Source organism: Chelonoidis abingdonii, chromosome 1 (assembly GCF_003597395.2).
Source record: "Chelonoidis abingdonii isolate Lonesome George chromosome 1, CheloAbing_2.0, whole genome shotgun sequence".
NCBI lineage: Eukaryota > Metazoa > Chordata > Testudines > Testudinidae > Chelonoidis > Chelonoidis abingdonii.
Genome location: NC_133769.1, coordinates 27,321,244 through 27,343,572, shown reverse-complemented (window position 1 = coordinate 27,343,572; position 22,329 = coordinate 27,321,244). Strand labels below are relative to the sequence as shown.

The following is a 22,329-nucleotide window of genomic DNA, read 5'->3' as shown; positions in this document are numbered from 1 at the left end:
AGTTCCTTCTTACCGCCCGTGTCGGTCGTTGGAACAGTGGAGCGCAGCTTAGCTGATCTCCACCTCCCTAGCGATTCACTCGTTGTATAATTTTTTCGTGTACATAGTTTTTTCTTTACCTTATTACCGTTTGACGTAGTTATAATTCGTGTATATAGTTAAAGAGGATCGGGGGTTCGCCCCTTCTCCTCCCCTGGCACCGGGGCCCATGCCCGGTTCACCGGGCTTCAAATCCTGTGTGGCCCGCCGTCGTCCAATGCCCACTGGAGATCCGCATGACTCCTGTTTAAAGTGCTTCGGCGAGGCCCATCTTTCAGACAAGTGCCGTATTTGTAAGGCGTTCAAGCCCCGGACTAAAAAAGAGCAGGACATTCGCCTGAAGCAACTTTTGATGGAGGCAACTCTAACTCCTCCATCCTCGGCACCGACTCCAGCACCAGGAACAAGTGCATCTTCTGCTCCAGCACCAGTGAAGACTCCTCGGCACCACCCGTCACCGGCCCAATCCTCCGGCCGGCGCCGCTCGCTCTCCCCAAGGAGCAAAAAGCACAAGGCTCCTGTGGTACCTTCAGTTACACCGCAGTCAGAGCGCAGCTCCAAGTCGGACTTCCCAGCACCGCCAACTGCCACGGCACTGCTTGTCTCTGCACCGTTGATTCCGGTCTCTCAGGAGCCGTTGAGTCCGGTGCCTACCAGCTCCCCAGCCCGTGCTGCGGTAGAGCTTGTCATACCGTCCACGCCGGAGACCTTCTCCACGGCGCGGGACCTCATTGCTCTCACAGAGCCTGAGCTGCCCCAACCCCCGGCACCGCCGGTGCGGGTCATCCAGTTGCTGGGCAAACCTGCCATGGTGCGACCATCTTCTCCGGGCACCACGGAGCACCGTCGGTCTCGATCGGGATCCCATGATTGCTCTCGGCCCCGACTCTGCTCCTGATCCCGGCGCTGCTCACTGTCCTAGTACCGTTCTCCATCCCAGTACCGGTTGCACTCGCGGCACCACTCAAGATCCCGGTCTCCATCGTACCGTCGACACCGTTCCAGATCCCGGCACCGCCGCACCTCTCGTAGCCGATCCAGGCATGACGATGTTTGGCACCGGTCGACCTCCCGGCACCGCGCTGGTCGTAGGTCCTGGTCCCGCTCTCAACACCGCCATGGTTCCCAGTACCGTTCGCCGGTACCGCGCAGGGAGGAATACTACGGACGCAGAGACCTGGTCCAGTCTACTTCAGCTTCCCTGTGGCTGTCCCATCATCTGTCCGCCTCTTCGTACGCGGACAGCGCCTTTTATGGGGGTTCGGACACTCAAGCCCATCAGGACCACGGACCACCCCAGTGGTCTTTTTGGACGCCCTGGGCCTACCACCAAGCCCAAGGCGAACTAACAGGCCCATCACGCTCTGGTCATTCGGAGCACCGAGTACCTGAGGCCACTGTCAGCAGACCTCCCCCCGCTGATACGGAGGCAAGCGCTGTACAGGCTCCAGAACAACAGGATGTTCCGGAGACGGAGGTCCACCAGGACGAGGCATCAGTCCAGGACCCGCTCATCCCAGGGTTGTCGTCATCATCTTCCCCGGATGAGGCGGTAGCGGGCACATCGTCATCGGGGCCTCCCCCGATTGATCTGCGAGCGCACCAAGATCTTCTGCAGTGCGTTGCCCAAAGTATCAGCCATCCCTGAGGTGGAGGACCCAATGGTTAGCATCCTATCAGCGGAAACGCCTACCAGAGTGGCCCTCCCCTTTATCAGGTCAATCCAAGCCAGAGCAGACACCATCTGGCAGTCCCCGGCTTCCATTCCACCGACAGCCAGGGGTGTAGAAAGAAAATACATAGTGCCCTCTAAAAGTACGAATACCTTTACGTGCACCCCGCCCCTTGCTCGTTGGTGGTCCAATCGGTCAACAAAAGGGAGCGCCCCAGCCAGCAAGCCCCTGCGCCGAAATCTAGGGAGGCCAAGCGCATGGACTTATTGGGCCGAAAAATCTACTTTGCTGGAGGGCTTCAGCTCCGCGTGGCGAACCAGCAAGCCCTTTTAAGCCGATACTCCTATAACACCTGGAAGGCAATCGGCAAGTTTACTGAGTTGGTTCCTCAGGACTCCCGTCAGGAGTTCACAGCCCTACTAGAGGAGGGGAAAAGGGTTGCAAGAACCTCATTGCAAGCTTCACTAGATTCCGCAGATTCGACGGCTAGAACGGTTGCTTCTGGCATAGCCATGCGGCGCATATCCTGATTGCAGGTGTCTGGCCTACCGCCAGAACTGCAATATACCATACAGGACTTGCCATTCGATGGACAAGGTCTTTTCTTGCACAAGACGGATCCCAGACTGCAGAGTCTGAAGGACAACCGGGTTATCATGCGTTCACTCGGAATGCATACCCCTCAGACTCAGCCGTTCCCGAACTCCAAGAACCTCCACGGTCATTCCGGAGCAGGTCCCACCGCAGTTGAAGCAGTCTACGGGACCTCCAGCCCATCCACCTGCCGAAAACCATCATCGGACAGGATTTGAAGGGTGCCCGAGGCAGGACAGGTCTTACCGTTCCCAGTTTTGCCAAACCAGCTTTCCTCGGACTTCCGGCGGGCAGATAAATCCGGTCGGCAAAACCATCATCAGTACCTACAAATTTTTGAAGGTGCGCCCGAACAGCGTACAACCCCCTCTTCGTCCATTCCAGTTCCAATCTCCTTTCCTCGTCTCCGGCAATGGTCCCACGTTAACTTCGGATCGTTGGTCCTCCATGACGTCCAAGTACCCGCTCCTTCCACTGTCCTGCCTCCCCTGTCCTCTTCGGGACCCCCTCAAAGAGCAACTCCTCATGTAGGGGAGGTTCACAGCCAGAACTGCAATATACCATACAGGACTTGCCATTCGATGGACAAGGTCTTTTCTTGCACAAGACGGATCCCAGACTGCAGAGTCTGAAGGACAACCGGGTTATCATGCGTTCACTCGGAATGCATACCCCTCAGACTCAGAGACGGTCATTCCGTTCCCAACCCCAGCGCTTTACCCTCCACCTCAGCCGAGACAGGATTTTGCCCGTAGGAGAGGTCGTACCACCCGCAGGCGGTAGTCGGGATCTCCAGCGGGCAACAATTCCGGTCCCGCAAAACCATCATCGGGACCTAAAACAAATTTTTGAAGGTGCGCCCGAGAGCAGCGTACCAGCCCCACCTTTGGATCTGTTCCAGTTTTCCAACCGTCTTTCCTTGTTCCTTCCGGCGTCGTCCCACTTGACTTCGGATCGTTGGGTCCTTCGTACGGTGGAACTTGGATACCGTCTTCAGTTTATTTCTCCGCCTCCCTCCCACCTTCCCTCCTCCCCATCCCTCTGCAGGGACCCCGCTCACGAGCAACTCCTCATGCAGGAGGTTCACAAGTTCCTATCAATCGGGGCTGTAGAGGAGGTACCAGAGGAGTTAAAGGGCAAGGGGTTTTATTCCCGATATTTCCTGATCCCCAAGGCAAAAAGTAGAATTTATCGGCGCAGTGCTGGACTCCAACCTAGCAACAGCCAGTTTGCCCCCGCACCGGTTTCAGGCCATAGTCTACCTTGTCCAAAGTCTTCAGAGGTTTCCAACTACCTCGGCCGGTACTTGCCTCGCTCTCTTGGGGCACATGGCTGCATGTGTTTTCGTGACAAAACATGCCAGACTGCGGATGCGCCTGCTTCAAACCTGGCTCGCTTCTGTCTGTTCGCTGAACAGGGACACCTTAGACATTATTCTGACAGTCACGCCGAAAGTTCTGAGCTCCCTTGACTGGTGGAAGAGATCGTCCCAAGTGTGTGCGGGCCTACCCTTTCATCCTCCCCAGCCCTCCGCATCCCTAACAACGGACGCGTCCGCGCTGGGCTGGGGCGCCCACCTAGGGCACCTACGCACCCAAGGCCTTTGGTCACCCCAGGAGCTGACACTTCATATCAATGTCCGAGAGCTCAGAGCGGTCCACCTGGCATGCCAAGCGTTCCTCGACCGTCTACACGGCCGTTGTGTTGCAGTATTCACGGACAACACAACGGCCATGTACTACATCAACAAGCAGGGGGGAACGAGGTCGTCTCCCTTGTGCCAGGAAGCGATCCTACTGTGGGACTTCTGTGTAGCCCAATCCATAGACGGTGGCCTCCTTTCCTTTCCGGGGGTACGAAACCACTCGCAGATCCCTGAGCGGTCCTTCCTCTCGCACGAATGGTCATCCGCCAGAACGTTCTCGCATTGATACTTCCGGAGGTGGCCTCCCCACATTGACCTGTTTGCGTCCAAACGAACAGGAAATGCCAGTGTTCTGCTCCTACAGGTCGCTACCCCAGGCTCCCTGTCGGATTCCGTTCTGATTCCCGTGGACGGACCACCTCTGTTAGGCTTTTCCACCATTTTCCCTCGTCCACCGACGTCTGCTAAAGATCCGCAGGACAAAGCCCACCTTATCCTGATAGCGCTCAGCCTGCCGAGGCAGCCACTGGTACTTCATGCTGCTCGACCTGTACTTGTCAAGTACACAGTCCCCCTGCGCTATGGCCGACTGATCAGCAGGACTTCGGCAGGCTATCAACCACTGGACCTAGCAGTCCCTCCACCCGACAGCATGGCTTCTGTCTGGTTAAGGCAGTCGGAGTTGAGCCTGTTCCGCCGCAGTACAACAGATGTTGCTAGTAAGCAGAAGCCCATCCATGCGCTCGACATACCTCGAAAATAGAAGCGCGTCTGCCACTGGTGTGCCCACACGACACTCTCCGTGTTCGTATAATCTTCCACTTATCCTGGACTATCTATTGGTCCTCAGGAACGGTGGTTGGCATCTCCATCTCGAGTCCACCTCGCGCCATATCCGCACCTTCCACCCAGGGGGAAGCTAGTTACCATTTTTCCCATCCTATGTCTTCCAGGTTTCCTCAAAGGCTTGGACGGTTATACCCTCAGGTCAAACCCCTACCTAACTGGACCTGACCTTGTTTTAAACAGGCCATGGGGCCCCCTTTGAGCCTTTGGCCAATGCCGCTACGTATCCTGTCCTGGAAAACAGCTTTCCTAGTCGCTGTACGCACCGCTCGGCTAACAAAGTCTCAGAATTCGGCACCGACTGGGATCCTCCATATACGTGTTCCAAAGGAAAGTACATGGCTGCGACCTCACCCGGCTTCCTTCCAAGGTCGTTTCCGCCTTCATGTGAACAAGACAATTTTTCTGGCCAGTCTTCTTTCCCAAAGCCGCACTCATAGCAAGAGTGAGAGCAAGGGAGTAGGACGGGGAACAGACAGGCTGCCATACGACAGCATGGAGTAATGTCGAGATGAGTCGCTCGGCTCATCTATCAGAGTGAATGGGGGGAGCGATGTTCCACTGCGAGTCGGTTAAGGAGGAAGGATAATATGGACCCACGTGTCCCTGACATCACCGCAACTCCTTTGTAGCGTGGCAGAAACGTATGAAAGGCACTCAGGGCAATCTCCTCCCAGCGCATTGCTCTTGGGTCAACATCGTGTATTCGATCTTGCTAACTTGGCTCAAGTCCAACCGGGCCATCTCAACGCCCACTCTTACGCGGGCTCAGGCCTCATTGCTGGCTCTTTCTTGGCCCATGTTCCTATACAGAAATCTGCGTGCGGCTACGCTGGTCCTCTCTGTCCACACGGTATGAGCTCGGTTGGACCTTGTGTCAAAGCCCATATACGCATTGTGCAAACAATCCAGAGACATGCCGTCCTTCGCTCAGCGATCTACATTCCGACGTCTCACATCCGACCCCACCCGCTAGTAAGGGCTTGGGGAGAGAACGCGATAACATGGAAGATGGATATATGAGCAAGCACCTCGAAGAAGAAAAGACGGGGTTACTCACCTTTGTAACTGTTGTTCTTCGAGATGTGTTGCTCATATCCATTCCACACCCGCCCTCCTTCTCCACTGTCGGAGTAGCCGGCAAGAAGGAACTGAGGAGCGGACGGGCCGGCAGGGGTATATATCAGGCGCCACAGCGGCACCACTCTAGGGGGCGACCTGCTGGCCCACCGAGTGTTGCTAGGGTAAAAGTGTCTCCAACAAACGTGCACGCGGCGCTCGCACACCTAACTGGAATGGATATGAGCAACACATCTCGAAGAACAACAGTTACAAAGGTGAGTAACCTTCTTTTATTGTAATCAATTAATGCAAATAGAATGGTACATATAAAATTCATGATTAGCTAGTGTACATATTTTTAAAATGTTCTTTCTAATAATCTAATGACCAGACTGAATAGCCTGTGAAACAAAATGGCAGCTTCTTCAAATGGCAGTAAATTCAAATTCTGATGAATTTGGCTCTAATGAAGTGATGGTAGTAGGGGCATTGATTATAATGATACAGTAGAGATGTAAAAGCCAAGTTGATCTCATTTAGTGACTGGATAGTGGTGAGTATAACTCAGGGTACCTGTGACCTAGATAAAATGGACAAGTTGATATACTGTTATCTAGGTATCAGAGCAAGAAGCATGTAAAAGAATGGTCAAGGATAACTTGAAGAATAATGGAGACACTTTACTTGTTATAACTGATATTGAAAATAAAAAGATTGTCTGAAGGATTGCTGAAAGGACCTGGGCAGAAAACTGAAGACAGTGGTTACAAAATGATCTTTTTCAGTCTTTTTCCTTTATTCACAAGCACTTGGCTCTGGAAAACAGCTGTTTTCTAGCTTGGCATGATTTCTAATGGATGGATAATGCTGACGGTAAAGGGAAAAGCTTTTTAATAATTTGCGTGAATGTAATGCTCGTGAAAGATGCGAGATTGTCAATCTCCTGCGTTGTCAATCTTGTTATTTATGGAATGCATACAGCATCACAGGGTAATCTCCTCTACATCGCATTTTTCTAATATCTAGAAGAATCATCAGTAGAATTCAACCTCCATGCCCATTCAGTTTTTGGTTTCTCCTGAGACAGGTAATGTGGTTGTCAGTGACAAATGAGGAGTTGTTGAATGTGATCTGGATACTTACATGCTACAAACTACTTTTTGAGACTACCAAAGTAATTTCATAAAACACATTAAGGTTCCATCAGAAATAGGGACTTTTGGTCATACCAGATTCATCTGTCTAAATAAACGTGACGTATAAATGTAAGGTTCTCTATACCACTACCAGTTCCCTGAGCGATTTGGTCCACATGTCAAAAGCATAACAGTTAGTTACTATTTGGCAGTGAACTGTGTTGCACATTATCTATGAGACTGTGGTCATACCATAATATAGTGGCTGATAGGAAACCAGGAAATACATGTTAGCATATACAAACCAAAAGGTCTGGACAATATTCATGCTAATATCTGGAGCCGGATTATGACCTTATTCACGTCAACTAGTGCTTTACACCAGAAGTATCTCATTTTAAATCCACTGGACCTCTTCTGGAGGGCACTACTTAGTGGCTGACGTTGATTTTCATGGGGGCCAGGATTTCAGCCAGTATGAGTAAAGCTATCAGTATGGCTTACAGGAAGCTATTAGGATTTTGTATAGTATTCAGCATGATAGTATCAAAGAGTTTAGCTGATCTCTTAAGAATGTACTGAACATTAGCAGTCACTTTGAAACATTCATGGATGACTGGGATTTCAGCAAAAAAATATTTAAAAAAAAAAAAAAAAGCCGAGTGTGGTGAGTTTCAAAATGAAAAGTGATCATTGCAATTAATATCCAATTAATTTGTCTTCATGCCCTACTAAAACTGTGAAACACATTTTAAAAAATATAAACCAAGTGCTGAGCACCCATCTTCTGGAAACCAAATTCCTTTAATGTGTGTCAAATTGAGCAAACAAAAATCAAGGCATCCAAAATGACTAGTCGTTTTGGAAATTTGCGGCCATAGAGAATAATAGCAGCCAGATAGGTAAACAGATTTATAGAGAATTCACACTAGTATGATTTTTTCATAAATTATAATAACACTATTTAATACAGATTATTCTATTCCTTCCGTGTGTGTGTGTGTGTTTTTTGGCATGAATGGAAAGGGATAACTTTGCTTCTATTTTCTTATCAAACTCACATATCTGTGTGAAACTAATGAAGGCCAAAGCTGGTAAATTCAAGCAAGTTTTTGTAGAGGAAAATAACCTGAAATAGAACAGCAAAAATTGGAGACTTGAGGGGACTGACTCAGGTCAGAAGAAAGAGTAAAGGAAATGTACATGCTTACTTAATACTGTGTGCTTAGTGATGTACAGCCCAAGAGAGATGATTCCCCCACCCCCCAAATTTTGGTAAAATAGCTTCAGAGCTGCAATATAACTGTTTGCAAGTATTTAAGTCTGTCAATACCAGAAAAGGAATAATTTAGAAGTAATTTAATGAGGAAAATAACTTTTAATACCATGAACAAGCTTCAGTCAGTGGTATCGTTAACTATTTAGTAGTCTCCCATGAGGTTTAGTAGAAGACTCCACTTCTTGAATCATTTAAAATGACACTAGACAAAGCACACCAAAATATAATTTACTAAAACGTTCTGCATTGGGGAGAGGAGAAAAAGATGCCTTTCTAGCTCTAATTTTTATGATCACACAGTATAAATTGACAAAGTAAACCTCATAGTTTAGTAGGAAGGCATAATTTATGTAAATTCTCTTCAGAATAGGCATTAACCTTAATCCTTACTTCAATTCTGTATTAAATCTTGCCTTTGATACAGTAATCTTAAGTAAAAATGAATATTTCACGATTTAACTCATCCTCTCACCACAGGAACAATACTCTTGTCTATATTACAAATAAAAATGCCATCGATAGAAAATATGTATTGCAAATTTCAAATTATAGGTTTGCATAGAGTGATATATATAAATAAAATATCAAAACTTAGGAGTTTTTTAACTGAAACACTAACTCTTGTCTTTTAAAAATTAATTTTTAAGGTTTAGGTTTAAAATTTAAAATATTTTTCCTTATTTTGACCTCTTGTATACACTGAATCAGCGAGAAAATGTCTTTTCTACTAGTAAAGTACCACATTGATCAGAGAAGTTTATTTGCTAGTGTTGACACAAGTCTATAATCATCTGGTGGTGTGTGGTTTTTTGTTGTTGTGTTTTTTAAACAGTCAGTGCCATCTTAGTATTACTTTCCATTGCATACACTCTTGAGAGTGAGAGAAGCAGATCTTTTCAGTTTAATTTTATCTTTTTTTTTTTTTTTAAGGAGTTTATGGAATGGCAGGTCAGGGATTTGGAAAGAAGGAAAATGAGCGCCAAAGAGTTTACACTTTGCTCCTGTCTTTTCCTCCTTTGATTTTGTTGTTTTTTTTCAAAACTCCAGCAGTAGTCTTTAATAAATTAGCACTATTCTGAGTAGTATACTGGTTGTGTAAATGATGCACAAATAAAGATATCTTCTTGTCATGAGGGACTGTGCAATTGAAGTCACTACTAAACAAATACAGCTGTGTTATTTCAAAACCCACAAATTCCTCACTTGGCAAGTGGGGCAAAGACAACTGGGGAAGAGACTTTTTGTTCAAGCTTCTAAAAGCAATTCACAAGTAATACAGAAATTAAGTACACAAAATTATTTGGCAGAATCATTTGTAAACCTTTTTAAATCTTATTTTTCCCAATTATGCTGTAAGGAAAGTTAATACGTAGCAACATCTAAATAAGTATTGTATTGATATACAAATGAGAGAGTGAACAAACTATCTGGGTGACAGAAATATTTAGTCTTGATCACTGCAGCTATGTGCACTAAGAAAAGTTTAGGGAAAAGGATCTGCTATTTAGAAGTGACTATACAGACTTAAAAATACAAGAACTTCTGATTATACAACTTAGTTGTAACCCTGACAGAGGTCAAGGAAACAATCAAACTATTGGAAGTATGTCTGGTATTTCAAAGGATTCAGTTCCACACTAGAGCTGATGATGGTATTCACAGTTTCTACAGAAATAAAATTGTCATAAAATCTAATGCCTTGATTGGGACGAGTTTTATTTTGCCTCTTTATTAAGTAGCTGATTTGATAGATGAGTTTTTGAACTCTGTGTATAAAAGCCCTGAAGCCTTTGGATATTTGAGGAGTTTGGACTAACCAATATCAGTTATTTTAGCCTTCCCTCCAACTAGCAGCTAGATTTCTTATTTATTTAAGAATTTTCTGATCACTTTCAGGACCTGAGAGGTTAATACCTCCTGACCTCATTTATCCATTGGTCAGATTTAAATACTGAGGTACAGCTGTGATTGCTTATAGTGGTCACCCTTAAAAACACATCATTTACTATTACCATTATTTGTACAGTTAACTATATTTAGAATTGGCAGATTTTGACTTTTTTTATAACTTCAAATAATATCAGTGTTTATTTTTATCAATTTAAATTTTCACTGTTGTGGGAAGTTTTTTGGAGGGGCTAGGTACTGACCCTACACTTAGAGATTCAAAAAGTTAAAGATTCATAAATTGTTAAAGTACAAATTGTCAACATATCCTTACATCAACAAATCATACCTGTTTCTACTATTCATAGTCAATTTAAAACAAGCCTAATTCAAAAGCTGCCTATATCACTAGAATTTGCCTATAAAGTCTTCCGTTCCCACAGCTAGGAGGTTTGAGAAATACAAATATATTATATCAGGCTTTTTATAGAGGTACTGGAATGTGTAATCTTTGTTAGAGCCAGCAGATTATTCCAGTTTTCAAAAGCTCTCCAAATTTTGAGCTTATGTCCTTATAATAGTACAGAATGTTGAGCTGCGGAAGTTGGTCCTCGGAGAGGCACATGCAGTGTTTGTCTTGAACTTTTTTGAGCAGACTGAATGGTCTTTCAACAAACATTAGTTACTAGCTCTTTGAGTATATGTAATGCCACGCTTTACATGACAGGCAATGACTACATTTTACTTTTGCAATATTAAAGTGCTGTTACGTTGTCATGACAGGGCACTTCGCGTGCCATGTACAAGTCAAAATTGTGCTTGAATTCTTATGCTGTCCCAGGGAAAATGCACAGAGTATATTCCTAGTCACTAAAATTTTGTGACATCTGAGCCTTGACAAATGGATCAAACACTTTTTACAGTTGGCAAAAAGTGATCCTGATCCATAGTCTCTTCAGTACATTGCAAGATATGGGTACCTTTAGTTAATTTTGGAATTCTGATGCAAAAGCATTCATTACAGATTAAAGGAATTGCCTTTTGAACCCCATTGACTTGAGTTCCATTTCTTTTTTAGACTTCATCTACATCAGCAAAAAACTTGTAAACATCACAATTAAACAGTGTATCAATGCGGTGTATCGGGGTGCATTTGTGTCCATTTGCAAATGAAACTGTGGATTTGTCTCAAATACATGAAGAAAATATAACTTGCAATACAATTCTCACTGGTTTCCATCGTTCTCAACCATCTGGCAAAGTTTTGTTGCCTTCTTTGAGGTGACTGCATCCTCTTCTTCAGTGGAGAGTCTGTCACGCTGTCCCAATATGCATGAATGAATTTTGCTGCCTTGAAACAGGAAACACAGCGTAAGAGCGTGCACACAAACCTGATGGGCTTATATTTGATTACACAGTCTTTAAAAAACACTCACCTTGTACTTGGCAAGTTTAAATATTTCTGGAAAATATACCACAAATTTGGTCACATCATGGAACTCATTCGTTTTGGTTGCAATGATCAATAACTACATTCAAAAGATGAGCAATATGTGGATCATGCAGCACATGTGGACACATTTCTTTCGAGTCCTTTATTAAGCATTGCATATACGTCACAGAATCGCAGCTAGTTGCCACATTTAAAATCTGAATACCTTGCCAGTCAAGCCAGAAATCAGTATGGCTATTCTGTTTTGCCTGTAACTCCAGGCCTCATGAGCCACATCCATTTTGGTTTACGCAACAGTATATATGTAACCTATTCACAAGAAAGCACAAGCATTATCACATCTAGAACTTCCAAGGCCAAGTATGGGGGAAGTATGTTAGGAAAGGGAGGTGAGCATTAGATAGGTCTTGAGTTTGTACATAAAAAGGTTTAGGATATGCTGGTAATACTAGAAGATATTGAAAGGGGAGAGAATGGCTATCTCCGGAAGAACCCACGGGTCTACAGCTGGGGTCCGCGGGGTTCGAGACAGGCACTGCTTCTTCATCACCACTAGGGGCCTAGGCAGGGTTGCCCCCAAGAGGCTATGCATTGCAGGAAGTGCTTCCCTAAGGGGACTTAAGCGATAGCCCTCAATCATTCCCTAATTGGCTGGCACTCCTGTAGCCCATAGGATGGTTTAGGTTAAGAAATAAGTAGAAGTTAGGTTTTGAGCCAAAATTAGCTTAAGGATAGAAGAGTATGACAAATTGAAGTTGCTAGTGTGGGAAAGTTGGAGATAGAGTTGTGGGAAAGTTAGAGTTAGCCAGGATATGACCCAGGGTTATGTTACCATTATATTTTGGATATAACTGATTTGAACAAGATTTTTAATGAGTGTATTTTAAGAATTGTGAATGTTTTATGAAAATTAGGGCTGCTAAGCAATTAATTGCACTGTTAATAATAGAATACCATGTATTTAAATATTTTTGGATGTTTTCTACATTTTCAAATATATTGATTTCCGTTACAAAACAATATGAAGGGTACAGTGCTCAGTTTGGAATTCATAGAAACTTGCATTCATGTGACCGCCACATGAGCTTATCTGCCACAGAACAGATTCCAGAACCAACTGGACTAAATAGCCCTGGCAATCTACAACCCTTCAGTCATGAACAGGATCTGCCTTTCCATCCTAGGGCATGTGGTGACGTGCACATATGTCATGCCCTTTGCCCACCTGCACCTTCGCTATATAGTTAAGGCTGCAAAGAGTCTATTCTCCATGCACCAATCCATGGATGCCATACTCAACATTCCAGTGGAGGTCATCTCTTCTCTTCAGTGGTGGACAGACCCACTACAGGTGTGGTCCAGGCAATGCCTTTCTTCCCATCCTCACTGACCAGGACAGTCTCAACAGATGTGTCACTCACGAAATGGTGCGCTCAAATGGAGATCACATGACACACAGCACCTGGACCACACAAGGCCAGGATGCAAATAAACATACGAGAACTTCTGGCAGTATGCAAAGCATGCCATGTGTTCTTACCAGCTATGTGCTATCGCCATGACCTTGTCATGTCAGACAGCACCACCACAGTATAGTACATAAACAGACGAGGGGGCACGAGATCCCCAGTGATGTGTTTGGAGGTAGTTCACCTCTGGGAAATGGTACATTTCACATCATAACCATTAGTCAGGAGCCTATCTGCCTGGCATCCAGAATATCATTGCAGATTCTCTAGGAACTTTGCAACTGTCCATGAATGGGAGTCATACAACGTGATAAAGATCTCTGTGATTGGTTGCTGGGGTACACCAATCAGATATCTCTCTGCATCACACATCAACACCAAGTCAGTATTGCTTCAGAGGAGGACTCGTTGCCCTCTCACTGGGCAAAACTGTGGTTATCAATTGGTCAGACTATGCCTTCCCCCCTACCACTCCTACTCCACGTCCTCCACAAATTCTGGCAGGAGAAAGCTACAGTAACTCTGATCACTCCATGCTGATCTCGCCAATTCTGGTTTCCTCTTCTCTGCATGTTGAAACAAGCTCCACTCCCGCTCCAGACATTTCTGAAACTGCTGAGATAACACAACAGCAGACTTAGACATCCAGATCCATGGATGCTACACCTGACAGCTTGGTTTTTGGATGGACGCCGCCATTACCACAATAATGCTCAATGGCAGCACAAGACGTCCTCGCCAGTAGCTGAAAGGATTCCACGAGGTGATCCTGTCAAGCCAAATGGACATGCTTCACCTTCTGGGCCCAACAGTAAGGCCTTGCCCCCAAAACTGTGGGCATCCCCATGCTCATAGACTATTTCCTGTATTTGAAAACTTCGAGACTCTCTCTCAGCCCTAACAGAATTCATGCACCCGCCATTAGTGCTTTCCACCCTCCAGTGAAAGGGCATTTGATTTTTATCCACCCCTTGACCACCGAATTATTGAAGTGCCTTTTACGTAAATATCCACCCATTCAGCCTGTTGCTCCCCAATGGGAGTTCAACCTAGTCCTTACCTCTTTAATGACCTCTTCCTTTGAACTGCTGGACCCATGACCTCTCCCCCCTGATATAAGTCGCTTTACCTTGTTACCATTATCTCAGCGAGGATGGTTGGTGAGCTGGGAGCCATGATAGCAAACACCCCTTTCACCACGTTCCATAAGGACAAGGACTCACTGCAACTGCAACCCAAGTTTCTGCTAAAGATGGTTTTCCAATTCCACCTCCACCAACCCATACATCTACATACCTCCTTTCCAAAATCACATCCCTCTGATAAGGAACTGTGGCTTCATTCTCTTGATGTACGTAGAGCCCTATTCCAGAAATCTCCCAGGCCATTTGTCGCCAAAGCGGAGAGAATTAAGGGCCAGGCCATTTCCACCCAGAGAGTCTCTCAGTGGGTCTCAGAGTGCATTACACGCTGCTATCAATTGTCAGGACACTCCCCACCAGATGGGATTTGAGCCTGTTCTACGAGAATGCAAGCATCAACCCAGCCACGCTCCACAATGAGCCCCTTGCAGGCCACGTGGAGTTTGGTACACACCTTTTCCTCTCACTGTGCTTTAGTACATTGATTCTGCGATAGATGCCTCATTTGGCACAGCAGTCCTCTGTTCTGCAGTTCTGCCATCTTCCTCCCACCCTTTTTCTGTCTAGGAAATGTTTGTCAGTCACCCTCAGTAGAATACAATATGGACCATCACTTGAGGAGGAGGAGATGGGGTTACTTACCTGTAACTGGAGGTTCTTCAAGATGTGTGGTCCCTATCTGTATTCCACTGAGGGTTATGCGCATGTGCCCAGAGCCAGAGGTTTTCAAAGTAGTATGGCTCGGTGGTCCACACACACACTCATTATTGCCTCAGACAAAACCATGGGCACGTGCAGACTGCTGAGCAATACTACTTTAAAAAGCTCTGACCCATGCACATAACACTCAGATGAGATCACACATCTTTTAGAATCTCCAGTTACAAGTAGCTAGCCTCCTCTTCCAGGGTTCCTAATGTATACCATTGCAAAGTGTGCTTCAGAGAGAATTGTGTGTCAGAGCAGGACACTTATGCACTGTTTGAAGAACGCATTCTCCATAAAAGACTGCATGCAGAGTTAAGAATCATACAGAGCCCATAATATGTGCATAAACTGTACTTAATAACTAAAGAATTCCACTGAAACCCTCCACAAACCAGTCAAACTCCTCTTTGCCAAGACAAAAATGGATAAAAATAAGTTTGTTTTTAGGCCAAGCCTTTTTGAAATTACAGTGAGCCAAAAAAAGTTGGGAAAATCTTTTTCCAAGTAAAATCACCTTTTTTTTTTTTTTTTAAACCCTTATCTCAAATGGCTTGTCTAATTATCCTCAAAATGAACATTAAGACATTTTTTTCTGGAAGTATAATGTATGTGTAATTTCAGGCAGACACATTTAGTGCAGGTGCAGTTAAATGGGGGTCAAAATTGGGCTTACAGTTGGAACCTAGTTTTATTTTTAACTAGCTTGTCTCCACAATAGATATGTGGAAGCGTTTTTCCTAACTAATCTTTAGCAAAGTTTTTTTTGTTGAAGTAGAACTTAGTGGAAGTTCTTGTCTGCTGAACTAATGAGCTGCTGTACATGAAAGAGACGCACAAAGACTGGTTTATTCCCATCCTGTTAATGTCTTCATACTATTTGTACCTCTCCTTGGGAAAACTGAGATTTGTATAACATTTACACTCTTTCCGTTACCTCTCTGCTGTTCCTAACATTTCAAAGTGGTGCAGAGATTTAGCCACATGACTTCTATTTCTTCTAATTTGATTTGTATGGCTAGATCCTATGAAATTCTTTGAAAATATCATGGTTCTATGTATATTTTATATATTAATATATGCATAATATGCAGACAGAAGGAAATCAGAATAGAAAAATCAGCTTTAGTTTATATTTGTTCGGAGATGAACAACTTTTGACTTACCATATGTGGAAGAGTTCCCATTTTGAGTATACTGAATGAATAATAAATGTGCTTTTCTTGCCTTAAGTCTTGATTGATTGATTTTTAAATACATGAAGCATTAACACACGAGTCTTCTGTACTTAACTCAGGAGGGGGAAAAGCTTTTCTGATTCACTAATCCTTTTTTTCTGTTGCAAACAAGGGGTCCATCTATATCATGCACCCACAAGGTGTAAAATACACAAAGAGGAAGGAGGGAGACAAGTAAAATGCCTGACCTGCTATAATGTAAAGAGTAGACAGATTTTTTTCTGAAAAATAAAAAAATACTGAGGGGGACACAGGAAGGGTAGGACTGAATCTACCACAAGTATTTGCTTGATATGAAGGTTTTGTATAATTATTTACTCTTTGTTGTTCAATAAGTGAATTGTTACAATGGTAGCACTCGTATTACACCATTTCTCTGTTTATGAAATAAATTCAGAACATTTTCTTAGAGAGAGAGAGGTAGATCTCCTCTGCACCAATATTTGTGCTGTTTATCTTTTTAATGCTGAAAAGTGTTTTATAGCTTCAATTACCCAGGTTTTGTCTTTTTTTAAAATTGTTTTTGAGATGCAAAAGTGTCAATTTTAGCACCAATCTACTCCAAAGATAAAACTGATCAAATTCTGACTATATTTGCTGCTTTTGTGGGGTCAGATCTATGACAACAAATACCATCTCCATCCTGGTTTAGTCTGAATCACTAGTTGTGCTGGGGTAGCTTGCGCTGCTACCTGCCAGTTGAAATGACACTTAAGCAATAAAATCAAATGGAGAAATATTTTAATGCCTCTTTAAAAGAGGGTGGGTTGCTGCATCCCCCAAAGAGAGGAGTGTGTAGCCCCTTGCTCAAGAAACCAACTCCTGACACTGGTGAGCTGGCTGTTGTGCTGCTTTTCTATGTCTATCCTGTCCTTTTGGGATAAGACTGAGAAAGTGATTTTAAGGCACTGCTAGATCAAACTCCTCTGGTTTTTGGGTTTCCACCAGTGTATGATCCAGAGAGTGCTTTTGTCTGTTTTGTGATTGATCGCCTCCTGCGGACAAAAGTTAGGCATTCATGCAGATTCTTTTAGATCAGTCAGCTGATTAATACCACTGACTAGAGTTTACAACTTTAATGCAGATCCTGGCAGGGATGGATGAGAGAACACTTGAATGGTTTTGTTTCCTCCTGTCGGAGAAATTTCAAAAGGCAGTGTTGTGGATTTCTTCATCCATTACGTTCAGCACATATGTAAGGCCACAAAGGAAACAGGTGTTTGGTTGCAGTGTTATCGGCTTACAGTGATGTGCGGTTTTTCATCAGACTGAGATGGTGTCTTTTGCCAAGTGCCAGGCAGAGAGAGAGGCTTAGATGAAAAGCAACTGGTAAAGACTTAATCCAGGTAGCATAAAGATGATATAGATTTTTGAGAGAGAATCTAGAAAGCATGGAGAGGTTGGTGTATTTCCCTGTTATCAAAGTGTCTACTTGTGTTTTTTGTCAGTGAAACCCCAACTGCTCCTGAAATGTTCACCTTCATTTGGTGTGGTGATTGTGTGACCATTTCTCTCCAATGTGGACCTTGCCACAGTTACCCATGCCTTTGTAATCTTCAGATTGTCACTCTGTTATGATCTGTCTTCAACTCTGATTGTTCAAATGACTGAGAGAGGGCACTTTTCTGTCTCTAGGTCTTTTCATTGTGGTGTGTCGTCATGTGTTACTCCCAGCCCCAATCCAGGAGTCCATCCTTTGGGCCCTGTATCACTTTTATTGTATTACTTTTAACCACTTGTTTTCCGAATGTGGATTTCACTTAAGTGCAGACAATAACTAAATCTTCAATGTTTCCATCACAATTTTATTTACACCTCACTCTGTGTGCTTCATACCCATCAGCTCATGCTTCTGTCAGAACTTTATCTTACGCTAGCGACTCCAAAACAATTGTGCTGCTAGTTGGTAAAACAAATACTCTTGAACACAACTTCACTCACTCTCTTTTCCTCTGTGCTCTGGCTTTACATCATCTTCTACTGTTAGCAACTTTGATGTTTGACTTTATTCTGAATGCATGCTTGTCTCCATCCCTCTGCTTGGCCCCAAACAGGCAAATATATAAGCTGTATTATCATTCTTAGTTGGTTGCATTTGATTCTTTACCTCACCACTACTCACACTCCAACTGAAGCTTTTATTTCCTTTTGATTTATAGTAATACCCTTCTTTACAATTTCTAAATTCCACAAACTCCAGTCTGACCAAATCATTGTCTCATTAGTTATATCTGGAAGTAAAAAAATATATATAACTGGTATGCAGAGAGCCAGCCCCCTCCTTTATAGCTCCCCTTAACCTTCATTTGAGAGGGGAATTGTGAGGTGCTAGCAGCAGGTTGGCTGGGGACCGGGATGGCTGACAGAAGCCCTCCATCTGTATATTGAAATGATTATGGAATTACCTGCACTGTACACTTTTATCTGTCAGGTTCGTCTAGATATTTAAGAATAAAATTATATCCTAATTAAACCACATCCACTGTCTCCTGTCCTCAGGGCTGGTGCAAGGATACTTTGTGCCCTAGGCAAAACTTCCACCTTCCGCTCCAGCCCCACCCTTCACCCAGAGCATCGATTATGGACTTTCAAAAATGAATACTGCATAGTATGGCGTTGTTCATTAGAATTAAGACATGTTTGGCTTGAAAATTTATTAATTTCATTATATAGTCTACATATTTAATGAAAATAAATTAATAACCTGACAGGGTGTGGGGCTGGCTGGCTTCGGGCAGGGGTGTGTGGCAGAGATTAGCTGGAGATGGGATGTGGGGCTGGCTGCGGGCAGGGCAGGGGGTGCGGTAGGGATTGGCTGGAGACGGGGTGCGGGACTGGAGGTAGGGCAGGGGGTGCGGGGCTGGCTAGAGGTAGGGCAGGGGGTGTGGGGCTGGCTGGAGGCAGGGCGGAGGATGTGTGGCAGGGGCTGGTTGGAGGCAGGGCGGAGGGTGTGTGGCAGGGACTGGTTGGAGGCAGGGCAGAGAGGGTGTGTGGCAGGGGCTGGTTGGAGGCAGGGCAGAGAGGGTGTGGGGCAGGGGCTGGCTGGAGGCAGGGCAGGGGGTGCATCAGGGGCTGGCTGCGGGCAGGGTGGCGGGTACCAGGGCCGTCCCTAGATATTCTGGGGCCCTACACCGCCTCCCTATGGGGGGGGGGGCACGTGGAGCCCCCAGCCTCTGTGGAGGGAGGGTCCTCGGGGGGTGGGGCTGGCTTGGGGGTAGGGGGGAACCACCCCCCAGCACTCACCAGCGGCGCGTCTGGGGCCAGGTCTCTGTACTTCCTGGTGCCGGTGAGTGCAGGCCCGGCCCTGCTGCAGAGCTCAGGGGAGTGGGGGCGGGGTGGGGCTGAGCAGGGGCGGGGGCCCTGGAGAAGAGCCGGAGCAGTGGAACGCCCCTGGTTGTTGGAGGAGGAATGACATCGCTTCCCAGCTGACCAGAGCTGATCAAAGCCGCAGTGCCGGGTAAGCATCCCAGACATTTTGGACACCGCTTTTTGGCGCCCTCAAATCTGGCGCCCTAGGCGGCTGCCTAGTTTGTCTAATGGTTCCACTGGCCCTGCCTGTCCTCCTTTCAGCATAGCCAGACAATGAAATGCATTACAAAATTCCATTCTTACCATTCAAATCTTGTGGATCCAGCTGCAACTGGATGCTGCAACTAACTAAATTCGCTGAGCATTGCACACTCAAGTAACTTTATTTGGTAACTAAAGATCACAAAGTCATTAGTCATCTTGTTCATCTGCTAAATTCTCTGTGGAACAAAAGTACTTGAACTGAATGCTTGAAATCACATTTCCCCTAGATAAAGTATGGTAGTTCAGTAACCAAAATTATCTGTGATGTGACTAGCAAAATTTAATCTTTGTATTAAATGATCGCAGAAACTGAATTAGGAAAGTATTGTTTTTTGAAGAACAATTTTTTAAAATAAGGGGCTGACAGATGTTTTATGCTTATTTATCTGATGATAAAGCCTCATTTTAAACGGAAAAAAAAAACCCCCAAAGAAAATGATGGAAAACTGTTTGATAGTTCTTTGATTATTTTTCTATGTTTTCATTTGAGAGGGGTTTTTTTAAGGATATTTTCTGTAATTACATATAACATATGTATTTAAGGGAAGATGAAGGTTAAATTGTTAATATTTCATGGCTTATTAGTACATATGGTATAAAGGTTATATTCTTAATTTATATTATAAATGTAAACCACTTGCAGTTTACATATATACCTTTAATAAAAGCCATATTCCAGAGCCCCAGTTCTTATTGATTATCATGAAACTAATCACTTAGGGACAGAATAATCAGTTTGCAATGTGATTGCAGTAAGGGACAATGTTGTGACATAGCTTCGGAGCAGCCCAGGAGGAAGATTGTGACTCCCGGAGTCACCTCGTCTTCCCACTGCTCCAGGAAAGGAATAAACTGACAGTTAAACCTGGCACAGAATATGATCTGTGGTGCACCAGCATCAGTATGTACTTGGACATGTTGGGAGGGTGTGTCATAAACAGATGGTTAAGGATTAATGTCTCTTTTACCTGCAAAGGGTTAAGAAGCTCAGTGAACCTGGCTGACACTTGACCAGAGGACCAATGGGGGGACAAGATACTTTCAAATCTTGGTGGAGGGAAGTCTTTGTGCTGTTTGTTTTGTTCGTTGTTCGCCCTTGGGGCTAAGAGGGACCAGACGTGCACCCCAGGTTTCCCCAGTCTTTCTGAAACAGTCTCTCATGTTCAGAATAGTAAGTACTAGCTAGAAAAGGCGAATTAGTCTTGTTTGTTTTCTTAACTTGTGAATGTGTATTTGCTGAAAGTATTTTTACCTCTGTTTGCTGTAACTTGAATTTCAGGCTAGGGGGCGGGAAGTCCCTCTAGTCTATATGAGCTGAATACCCTGTAAACATTTTCCATCCTAATTTTACAGAGATAATTTTTACTGTTTCTTTCTTTAATTAAAAGCTTTCTTTTTAAGTAAGAACCTGATTGATTTTTTCCCCCTTGTTTAAGACCCAAGGGGATTGGGTCTGAACTCACCAGGGATTGGTGGGGGAAGGAGGAGGGGAAGGTTAATTCCCCTCTGTTTTAAGATCCAAGGAGTTTGGATCAGTGTAGTCTCTCAGGGTAGCCCAGGGAGGGGAAAGTCTGGGAGAGGGAAAGGAGCGGAGATGGTTTATTTCTCACACAGAAAGGGTGCCAAACACTATATTTTGGCTGGTGGCAGCGCTATCAGATCTAAGCTAGGAATTAAGCTTAAAAGGGTACATGCAGGTCCCCACTTTTTGGACGCTAAAGTTCAAAGTGGGAAAAATACCTTAACAGGGTGATCCAAGGCTCTTCCCCTTTCTACCCACTTGTGTGAGGTGGGGATGTAGTGGCTTTGCAGAACCTGCTACTCCCCATATAAGGGAATTGGTGGTATGGTGCATCACTGTGCAGAGGGCACTGCAGTCTAGCCCTGTCTGAGTGTACTACTCAGTATGAACAAGGGTATTGGAATGTGGGCCTAAAGGTCCAGGTTTTGTAAATGAAAATTTCTAACAGGATCTACTTACTCTAACATCACATACCAAAACTAATTTTAGTTGGTGTCTTATGTAGAAATGCATGGGTAAATTGGAGGCAATTCTTATTAGTCTGACTTGTTTGTTGACGTTAAACACAAACTGAAATAATATCAGTGAAAGCATATGTGCACCTCCTGTCATACGTTGTGAGCTATGGAATAAATTGTATTGAATTTTCTAGTATTTATATTCAACTTTATGACAAGTTCATTCATTGATGAACAATGTGGCACCTTCCATGAGTTAATATAACCTTTTAAAGTTTAATTCTGCTATATAAACACTATGTAAAAATGTCATCTCTTTAACAAGTTTGATCCATATATATATATATTCAAAGTCATACCTGCTTACTTAAGTGACACAAGTTGTTCCTATTTTTTTTTTTACTTATTTTAATATTACTGCAAGTCATCAGAACAGTGTGTGTTTGCTGTCCTGTGTATAGTCAACACAAATATAGGGTCAAATTCTGTCCTCTGTTACATCTTTCCAGCAGTGTGAGGTTGCACAGGTGTTACTGAGGGCAAACTTTGAAGACACTGAGGTTGTAGTAGAACTGAAGCAGAATGTGGCCAGTGACTTTGTTTCTGGT

The 22,329-nt window shown here is 44.5% G+C and overlaps 1 protein-coding gene across 6 annotated transcripts in view; it reads left to right on the top strand.

Annotated features, from left to right (window-relative positions):
* The window catches only part of ORC5 (origin recognition complex subunit 5), a 151,466-nt gene that overhangs the window by 85,391 nt on the left and 43,746 nt on the right, over positions 1 to 22,329 (top strand). The gene's annotated exons all lie outside the window — the stretch shown is intronic.